Genomic DNA, 9893 nt, shown 5'->3' on the forward strand with positions numbered 1-9893 from the left:
GAAATAGGTATAAATGCACATTTTGCAAATGAGAAACTAAGCATGAGTTGCTAACCCAACACAGCTAGTAATTAGGGCAGAAGAGATTTAAACACAGATGGAGACTGGACAAAATTAAGGAAGTCTGTTGAATTTTTTGTATTCTACATAATGGAACAATAAAGCTATTCAGCTATGAATGTGTACTATTCTTCAAGAAAAGGGAAGAAACACCTAAAAGTGGTTCAGAGATCCTTAGGGTTATTCCCTGGATTTCAAAAGGTGGGGCCACCTCCTTCATTTCAAAAGGCCAAACAGCCTACACCAGAAAACTTGGGGGACAGGAATGGCCTGCAGAGCCTTAGGAACAGGATCAATGCCCTGGTGGACCTGAAAGGTGGGGATTAAACCAAAGAGGATTAGTAGTAAGGTTTAAAGTCTGTTAGAGTTTTTTGTCTTGCTAGTTTTGGGAATTACTTAGAACGTGCTCCTCCTTTTTAATATCTCCCTTTTGGAATGGGAATGTCTCCCTTTTGGAATTTCTCCCTTTTGAAATTGGAGCGTCTATCCCATTAGTCTGTTCCACCATTCTATTTTAGAAGCACATAATTTGTCACATTTCACAGTTCACAGCTGGAAAGGAATTTTGCCTCAGGATAAATCATATCTCAAGTCTCACCAATACCTGACTTAGAAGACATTTAGATGAGACTTTGGACCCTAGACATTAGAGTTGATAATGGAATAAATTAGGACATTTGGGCCTATTGTGATGAAATGAATATATTTTGCAATAGAGAAGAACCAGGGGTGGAATGTTGTAGACTGAATGTTTGTATCTCCCCCAAATTCTTATGTTGAAGCCTTACCCACAGTGTGACTATATTTGGAGATGGGGCCTGTAAGGAAGTAATTAAGGTTAAGTGAGGTCATAAGGGTGGGGCCCTGATCCCAACAGGATTAGTGTTCTTGTAAGAGGACACACAAGAGAAATCATGTGCTCTCTCTTTCGTCTGTTTCTCTCTCTCTCTCTCTCTCTCTCTCTCTCTTTTGTTCTGAGCACACACCAAGAAAAAGCCATACGAGCACACAGTGAGAAGGTGGCCATCTGCAATCAAAGGGAGAGCTTTCACCAAAAAAATGATTTTTTCTGGTACTTTGATCATGAACTTCTAAACTTCAGAACTGTGAAAAAATAAATTTCTATTGTTTAAGACACCAAGTCTGGCATTTTGTTATGGCAGCCCAAGCAGATTGTGACAACATTTCAACCACATCACTCTTGGAATTGTGATTCAGAATTATGTCTCTGAGAAGAACTTCCTTTCAATACCATTCATAATATTGCCCGCAATTGTTCTCAAACTACGGTGGCTTTACATGTACATGAATGTGCATGCACAAGAATGAATAAGGGTGTCTACCTTTACAAAGAAAGTTTTGATGAAAGAACATTTCTATTCTTTGTCCTACAAAATAGAAATGACTCCAGAAAAGTGGCTAAGACTTTCAACAAATACTAAGCTTTTCACCTGACTGCAATACCTTCTCAGAGACTTCTCTCTTTCCAGTTGGACTCTGCCTATTAAGCCTACCTTCTTAGCACAATTTCCAATCTATCCCCCATCCTTATTGGCTGAATCCCTTACCATCTCTCACCTGGAAAATTGCTGTAGCCTGCTAAGCAGCCTCCTAGGCCCTCTTTGCCTCCAAATTCAGTCCAACTCATCATCATCTATCCTGATGCACGGTCTTTCTCATCATTTCTCTCCTCTGCACAAAATCCTCCACAGGCTCCACATTATAAAACAGTAGGTTCCAAACTTGGTGTACTGGTAATATGCGATATTTCTAAAAATATCTAGTATGAAGTCCTACCTCTAGAAATTCTGATTCAGTTGGGTGATTCTATTGCAGAAATCCTGAGGTCCACAATTTGGGAAAGCAATGCTGGAAGAGAAATTTCAAAATGCTTGTATAAATCATGGGAATAAAGGTACAGCATAGGGAGTACAGTCAATGGCATTGTATTAGCATTGTATGGTAACAGACAGTGGCTGAATTTGTGGTGAGTATGGCATAATGTATAGAGTTATTGATTTACAATGCTGTATACCTAAAACTAATGTAACATTTTATGTCAAATATATTCAATTTAAAAAACTCACATTTCTTAGCATGGATATCTGTAATCTGGCCCCTTCTTGTCTCCCAGGGATCATTTATGGGTCTGTCCTCATCCTCTACCCATTGTCCTCTCTTCCAGCTATGCTGAACTACCTTCAGTTCCCAGAAACTGTCCTGCTATCCTAGAATTTATATCTTTGCCCCATTGGAGAATGCTACCTTTCATCCAACTTGTCTGGTTGATGAACACCTACACATCTTTCACCGTGTGAAGGTATTTCTGAGGGCTGCCATGCTCTCCAGGCAGAATTGATTGCCCTCTCCTTTCTGGTTGTATTTTATCCTTGTGGACCTCTTTCACAGCTCCTCTAACACCTTATTACACGTATATGTTTTCTTAAGAGATTAGAAGTTCCTTGAATTCAAGGACCATGCCTTATTCTTCTTTATAGCCAGGCATCTAGTATTGTTCTTGGCACACAGAAAGTGCTCGATAGGTATATGAGTTAAAGAATGAATGCAAAAGTGATACAATTTTTACAATGTGTGTATTCTTCCAGATCAGATTAAAACTGGGAGTCAATTTCCTCCAGACAATGAATAACGGAGAAAAACAAAGCCATAGTTTCACAAACTGGAAGGTCATGAGAACTGAGTCCTCAGCAGCCTGGGGTAACTCAGTTACCCTGAGACTTTAAGTTTTGGGGAGTCTGTCAAATGCAGATTCCTATGACAGTCTCTCAGACGGTCCAATTCTGAAGGCCTGTGGTGGGGGCCAAAAAACTACATTTCTTTTTCAGGATTTCTGTCCTGGTACCTCAGTAGATAATTTATTATTGACAGTCACTTCCATTAAGATTGCAGTCTAAATTTTATTTTATTTTATTTTTTATTTTTATTTTTTGGTAAGAATATGTTTATTTTATCACAATCTTAATTTTATTCCTTAATTACTATATGACTTCTTTTTTCAATATATGAAATTTATTGTCAAATTGGTTTCCATACAACACCCAGTGCTCATCCCAAAATGTGCCCTCCTCAATACCCATCACCCACCCTCCCCTCCCTCCCACCCCCCATCAACCCTCAGTTTGTTCTCAGTTTTTAAGAATCTCTTATGCTTTGAAAAACTACATTTTAAACACGTGTCTTAGACTTCAAGGGGTTTCCATACAGATGATTTCAGGAGCTTAGGACTGTGGCTGTCTCAAAGGTTTGTTTCTCTATGAGAAGAAAGCAGCCAAAGCCTGATGCAAACCTTAAATCCTGCAAGCCAACACTCTGGTGCCCACTAGTATTAATATGATATAATTATGCTTTGCTATGACTTGAGGACATTCCGCCCCTCCCCACCCCCCCCAAACAGGAGGTTTAGAGTTGTCAAGCCCTGGTTCATGTGAAAGGATTGTTGTTAAGATGTTAATTCTCAACCATAGTTGGCAAGAGTGTAAGACTCTTGAAGGGTTAATGGCTCAAGCCAGTGCTTTGCTCAAGCAGCCATCCAGTATGTACACTCTCAGGTGTGCAGGGCCCACAACTTTCCATCTATCTTCCAGCACAGAGGAGCTCCAGGAAGCGTGGCACCAGGCCTGTGACACCGTGATCCCTTTCAAAAGTGGAACTTCATTAGAATCTCTTTCCCACCCCTGTGACTCTTCCTCCTTGACCTTTGGGAGTAAGAAATCTCAATCTCATAAAACTGCCAGGAACATTTCTCTGTTCCATTGCTAGTCAACAATAGGAAATTGCATAAGGGCCAGCCCCTCCTGACATTATCCTGGCCCTTCTGCTTCCAGGCTTAGCATAAAAACTAATCTCATCAAAACGGGCGGAACCAAAAAAGTAAATAAATAAATAAAGAGGCAACCTAGACAGGCCTTCTGGGAAGCCCTCCTGCAGAAAGTGAGGTGACGTAAAGTATCTGTGGGTTTTCCAACCCCAGAGCCTTATTTGGTCTGCTTCCTACACATACTGGTCCTTGCATGGGTGAATAGAACAGAAGTAAGAAGGCAGAGCTGGGGAGTGGGGTGAAAGAATTTTATTAACAAAGGAAGTCATGATGGGTTTTACATTTTTCACCTAAACCTGGAGTCAGCATTAATTTACGGGCACCTGATATATAGGAAAGTAGGTTCTATCAAAGACAAGAGAGAGAACAAGGGGCTGGTTTTATAAACTGGAAGACATTTACCAACATTCCTTGGTATTCTTAGAACATGCTCTGCTCATCTTTACTCTGATTTAGCAAACAAATAACATTTACCAATGGTAGTTACTACATTTTATGTGCAAGGTACTCGGTGGAAGGAACACATTATAACTGCTATTGTAACTTTCACAGCAATCCAGAAATGTATGTACTACTATTCCCATTTTATAGATGAGGAAATAGATGTTCACAGAATTGCTTGCTTAACTGTCATATTACAGCTAAAACTGGCATATGCCCATTCAAGGAATAGGAAGTCACCCTTGTTTGAGAATCGTGAATACAATTAGCACAGGAAAATTTGATGACAAATATGTTTTAAAGTAAAGCGGGGCGCCTGGGTGGCGCAGTCGGTTAAGCGTCCGACTTCAGCCAGGTCACGATCTTGCGGTCCGTGAGTTCGAGCCCCGCGTCAGGCTCTGGGCTGATGGCTCAGAGCCTGGAGCCTGTTTCCGATTCTGTGTCTCCCTCTCTCTCTGCCCCTCCCCCATTCATGTTCTGTCTCTCTCTGTCCCAAAAAATAAATAAACGTTGAAAAAAAAATTAAAAAAAAAATAAAGTAAAGAAAAGTCCACAGGAGTGGCATAGGTTGAAATGTCAAATTCAAAAGAACATGATAGCTGTGGGTAGGATGGTCAGAGAATGTTTTGTCCATCCGAGGCTTAAAGAGTGATCGGAGTTTGGTCTGACTGAGAAAAAGGTAAGGACAGGACAGTGGAAGGAATGATGGGGAGAAGGCAGAGGAAGCACTCTGGAGCTCAGAGTGGATACAGTTTGTAATAAAAGCCTTCGGAGAGGGAGTGGACATGTGCCAGCGGTTCTAGAAAAAAAGCGGGACTTTGAGACTTAGGTGACAGAACCTGTGTTTTCATATAGATGATTGGAAAGCTTCAAGGTTTTTGATTGAGTTTATTTTATGTGATTGGGTAGAGAAAGAATTAAGTGAGGGGGGTCTGTTTGGAAAGTCACTTCAGCCGTTGAAGAATGAAGTTCCTCATGGGTGGTAGAAGGAGATAAAGAAGGAGAGAGAGAGGAAAAGGGCAACGCTAAGGAAAAACCTCCCGTGTTTGCTCTCAGGGTCAATGAAGGTTTTGCATCCTGTTTCTGCCATTCACCTGGATTGTAATAAGAAGAAGAATAGCTAACATCTATTGAAAACTGACTATATTCCATACACTGTGCTGGTCACTGCTCTCCATTGCACAGATACATTCTAAGTGTGTTCTACCTGTCAAACATCATCTTAGGCACTAGAGATACAGCTGAACACGACAAAAATGGCCTTTTCTTTTTCTAATTCTGTTCCTACAAATAGGTGCCATTGTCGTCACCATTTTGCAGATAGGAAGATCAAAGTTTTGAGAGGTTGCATACCCAAGGTCACATAAATGGTAAGTGGCAAACACATGACTCTGGATTTTACAATCTATGCATCAAACCACTAGGCTTTAGAGCAGAGTGCACATAACTAACTTTTTCAGAGCCATAGTAGTCTTTTCTGTAAAAATGGGGATAAAGAATCTTAACACATGACAGTTTTGTCGATTTATTTATCCACTCATCATTGGTGGCTGATTAGACTACAGAATCTCAAAGAGATCCCAACCCTCCTTTAAATAGGTTGGCACGTAGCAATCTCTTACTCGACACATCCCCAAAGGCAAGGGAATTAAAAGCAAAAATGAATTACTGGGACCTTATGAAGATAAAAAGCTTCTGCACAGCAAAGGAAACAACCAACAAAACTAAAAGGCAACCAATGGAACGGGAAAAGATATTTTCAAATGACATATCGGACAAAGGGCTAGTATCCAAAATCTATAAAGAGCTCACCAAACTCCACACCCGAAAAACAAATAACCCAGTGAAGAAATGGGCAGAAAACATGAATAGACACTTCTCTAAAGAAGACATCTGGATGGCCAACAGGAACATGAAAAGATGCTCAACGTCGCTCCTCATCAGGGAAATACAAATCAAAACCACACTCAGATATCACCTCACGCCATCAGAGTGGCCAAAATGAACAAATCAGGAGACTATAGATGCTGGAGAGGATGTGGAGAAACGGGAACCCTCTTGCACTGTTGGTGGGAATGCAAACTGGTACAGCCACTCTGGAAAACAGTGTGGAGGTTCCTCAGAAAATTAAAAATAGACCTACCCTATGACCCAGCAATAGCACTGCTAGGAATTTATCCAAGGGATACAGGAGTACTGATGCATAGGGGCACTTGTACCCCAATGTTTATAGCAGCACTCTCAACAATAGCCAAATTATGGAAAGAGCCTAAATGTCCATCAACTAATGAATGGATAAAGAAATTGTGGTTTATATACACAATGGAGTACTACGTGGCAATAAGAATGAAATATGGCCTTTTGTAGCAACGTGGATGGCACTGGAGAGTGTGATGCTAAGTGAAATAAGCCATACAGAGAAAGACAGATACCATATGTTTTCACTCTTATGTGGATCCTGAGAAACTTAACAGAAACCCAGGGGGAGGGGAAGGAAAAAAAAAAGAGGTTAGAGTGGGGGAGAGCCAAAGCATAACAGACTGTCAAAAACTGAGAACAAACTGAGGGTTGATGGGGGGTGGGAGGGAGGGGAGGGTGGGTGATGGGTATTGAGGAGGGCACCTGTTGGGATGAGCACTGGGTGTTGTATGGAAACCAATTTGACAATACATTTCATATATTGGAAAAAAAATAAAGATTAAAAGAGTTAATAAAAAAAAATAAAAAAATAAATAGGTGGCACAACTATAGGGATATTTGAGAGCTGTGGGACTGTCCTTATACTTATACTTATATACTTATACTTCCTGAATTTTAACAAGGGCCACATTTGGAAGAAAGAAAACAAACAAAGCAGGTATATTCTTTATCTTCATCCTAAGTTCTGATGCCTTCTTGATTCTTCTAGGAGTCAAGGGAAAATAATTATCAGTGTGTGCATCTATTTTATTCTGCAAGTTTAGAAACAGTGCCATGAACACAAGGAAATCCTTGTTATAATTATAGCTTTGGAGAGGTTAGTAAGAAGCCACTTTTCTTAGGCTAGACTCTAAGAAAATAGGCCAGAGTCCTCATGACTTGGTTAAGTATGTTGGAGGAAACATCCTATATGGCTAATACCACCTTCTTAGATTATATTCATACAAGGGAAGAATGGGGAGGGGTCAGAAAATAGCACACAATCCTTGCAATTGAGATTTGCCACTGGGAAACCTTTGTAAGACAGGAATGCATTTGGAGAAGAAAGCCAACTTAATCATATAACCTTGTGGAGAATACCATTGACCATACCTTTCCACCAGAGCAGATACAGAAAGAGCTGTTAAGAATATAGAAGCCAGTTTCCTTTATTTTTATTTATTTTTAAGTGTATTTATTTATTTTTGAAAGAGAGAGGAAGAGAGTGAGCAGGGGAGGGATAGAGAGAGAGGGCAAGAGAGAATCTCAAGCAGGCTCTGCGTTGTTAGCACAGAGCCCCAGGCAGGACTCAGACTTATGAACCATGAGATCATGACCTGAGCTGAAACCAAGAATCATTTGCTTAACTGACTGAGCCACCCAAGAGCCCCAGTTTTTTTAATACAAAAGAAGAAGGAGGTCTTAGATACGAAGGGGACCGCTATTTGAGTAATGTACATCACTCAGTGAGGTGGGTGGAAGATATCCATCCCAAGTGAGATCAGGCATAAAGCACAACAACTTGAAGATCAGAAATCATTCCATGTAATTTTTGCATTATTTAATCCACATTGACTAGGCATTTTTAAAAAATCCTGGCGAGGTGGTAGTTATTCAAGAGCAGATTCACGCATGGCAAAAGTGTTCTAATGTGTTCCCTGTTTACTGATACTACTAAAAGGTGGCTTTGATTTCTTACGTAACAACTCTAAACCTTGCTTTCTCATTCATAAAATGTGGACAGTAATGACACTTCATGGGGTTATTATGAGAATTAAATTAGATAATCTATATACATCAGCAAACCTAGTGTCTGGCAGATAGTAAGTGCTCAGCAAATGCTACCTGTTTTTAGCAGTCACTGCTAGGTGCTGAGGCAGGATAGAGTGATGAGCACTATTGATAATGCCTGCTGCCCTCTAGGGGCTTAAAGTCTGTCACACTTAACTAATTTTCCAAAGAAGTAGCAACAGGAATGTTATAGGGTATGATTATCATCCAAGGCAACAGTGATCAATTTAAGCAGGGAGAGCCTGAAAAGCTTTCATTAAATAAGCAGATTGGGCCACAACAGAGGGGTGCAAGAAAGGATGCTTGGGGCAGACAAATGAATGCTAAAAGGTAATGTGCAGTGGCAAGAACGGCCAAGATGGGTACTGGGATGCATGAGTGCAAAGACAGGAGGAAGCTAGAGGCAAAATCATGGAGGACTCTGGTGCCATTTGGTCCTTCAGTAAATGCCCCCCCCCCCCACCCATGCACCAGGCTCTGTGTGAAGTACTATAAGAGAACAAAGAAGAAAAGGACTTTGCCCCAGAAGCCATTTACAAATCACCCTTGCCAAGAGAGGAACACACAGGACAGTGGCCCAGACTGTGACCCCAAATGAGTTAATTCACTGCTCTGTAGTTCAGCACCCTCACCTGTGGGCTGGGAGTGTTCATCTTCCCTGGGTACTTCACCTAGAACAGGAGGAAGAGCTGAGAGTATTGGGGACATGAAGGTAGGAGGACAGCACGGGAATTGTGACCCACCACTGACATAGTGATGATGGTAAAGGTCATGATTGTGATGATGAAGGAGCTGGAGAAGGTGGCGCTAAATAAGATAAACACAGGAGCATTGTCTGGTCATGACGACATATCAGATTCAATCATTGAACAAACAGGTATTTAGAACAGGCTGTATTTTGGACACCGTTCTAACATTACAGATACAGTAATAAACCAAAGTAACAGCCTTATTTTTTATTGAGACAAAAACTACACATAGATAAATAGTCAAATCACTATTAGAGTTTTAGATAGCGAGAAAAAGAGCAAAGTGAAGGGACATAAAATTATGAGATGGCAATGACTATGGGGAGGATGATCTGGCTAGCTGAAATCTCTTAGCGAAATTAGAAATCTGTGAAGACTTCACATCAGAAAGGTAGGTGCCCTCAGACTTTCCTTCATTTTTATCCTCTGTTGCAATCTTTGTTACTGTAGGCAGTGCATGGTGTCAGTCTTGCAATGGTGTGGCATTTGTGGAGGCTCTGAGCCAGGTGCGAGGATGGCAGTGTGTGGCAGGAGAGATCTTATGGATGAGATTCGGTGAAGCCTATTCTGAACCCAAATGACCAAGCAGTCTGAGCAAACAAAGACCTTGATTGTTTCATTCCCATAAAACGTTTCTGAAACTTGTCTTCCCTTCCTCCAAGAGTGATTTCTGTGTAAGTTTCAGAAGTCTGGCACCTCTTTCAGGCTGGCAACATCAATTTTCCCCATGTGAAATAATAACATTGTCATAATTGTCTTTGGCTTTAAAGCTGATGTTATTGTCCTGAGGGAAACCAAGTTGAAGGTGGGTGGAGAAAGACTATTAAAACCCTGGG

At 40.9% G+C, this 9893-nt stretch overlaps 1 long non-coding RNA gene across 3 annotated transcripts in view; it reads right to left on the reverse strand.

The window, feature by feature from the left end:
- LOC109492695 overlaps window positions 1-9069 on the reverse strand; it is a 124491-nt gene extending 115422 nt beyond the window's left edge. The window contains exons 1-2 of one of the 3 annotated variants that reach the window (XR_006587320.1): window positions 8941-9069; window positions 1858-1929 (exon numbers count right to left, since the gene is read on the reverse strand). This is a non-coding gene — a long non-coding RNA (uncharacterized LOC109492695). The remainder of the gene's footprint in view (window positions 1-1857; window positions 1930-8940) is intronic. The other 2 variants (XR_006587319.1, XR_002736659.2) reach the window with 2 other exon arrangements.
- Window positions 9070-9893: the final 824 nt, after the last annotated feature.

This window comes from Felis catus, chromosome D2 (genome assembly GCF_018350175.1).
Source record: "Felis catus isolate Fca126 chromosome D2, F.catus_Fca126_mat1.0, whole genome shotgun sequence".
In the NCBI taxonomy this organism is placed as follows: Eukaryota; Metazoa; Chordata; class Mammalia; order Carnivora; family Felidae; genus Felis; species Felis catus.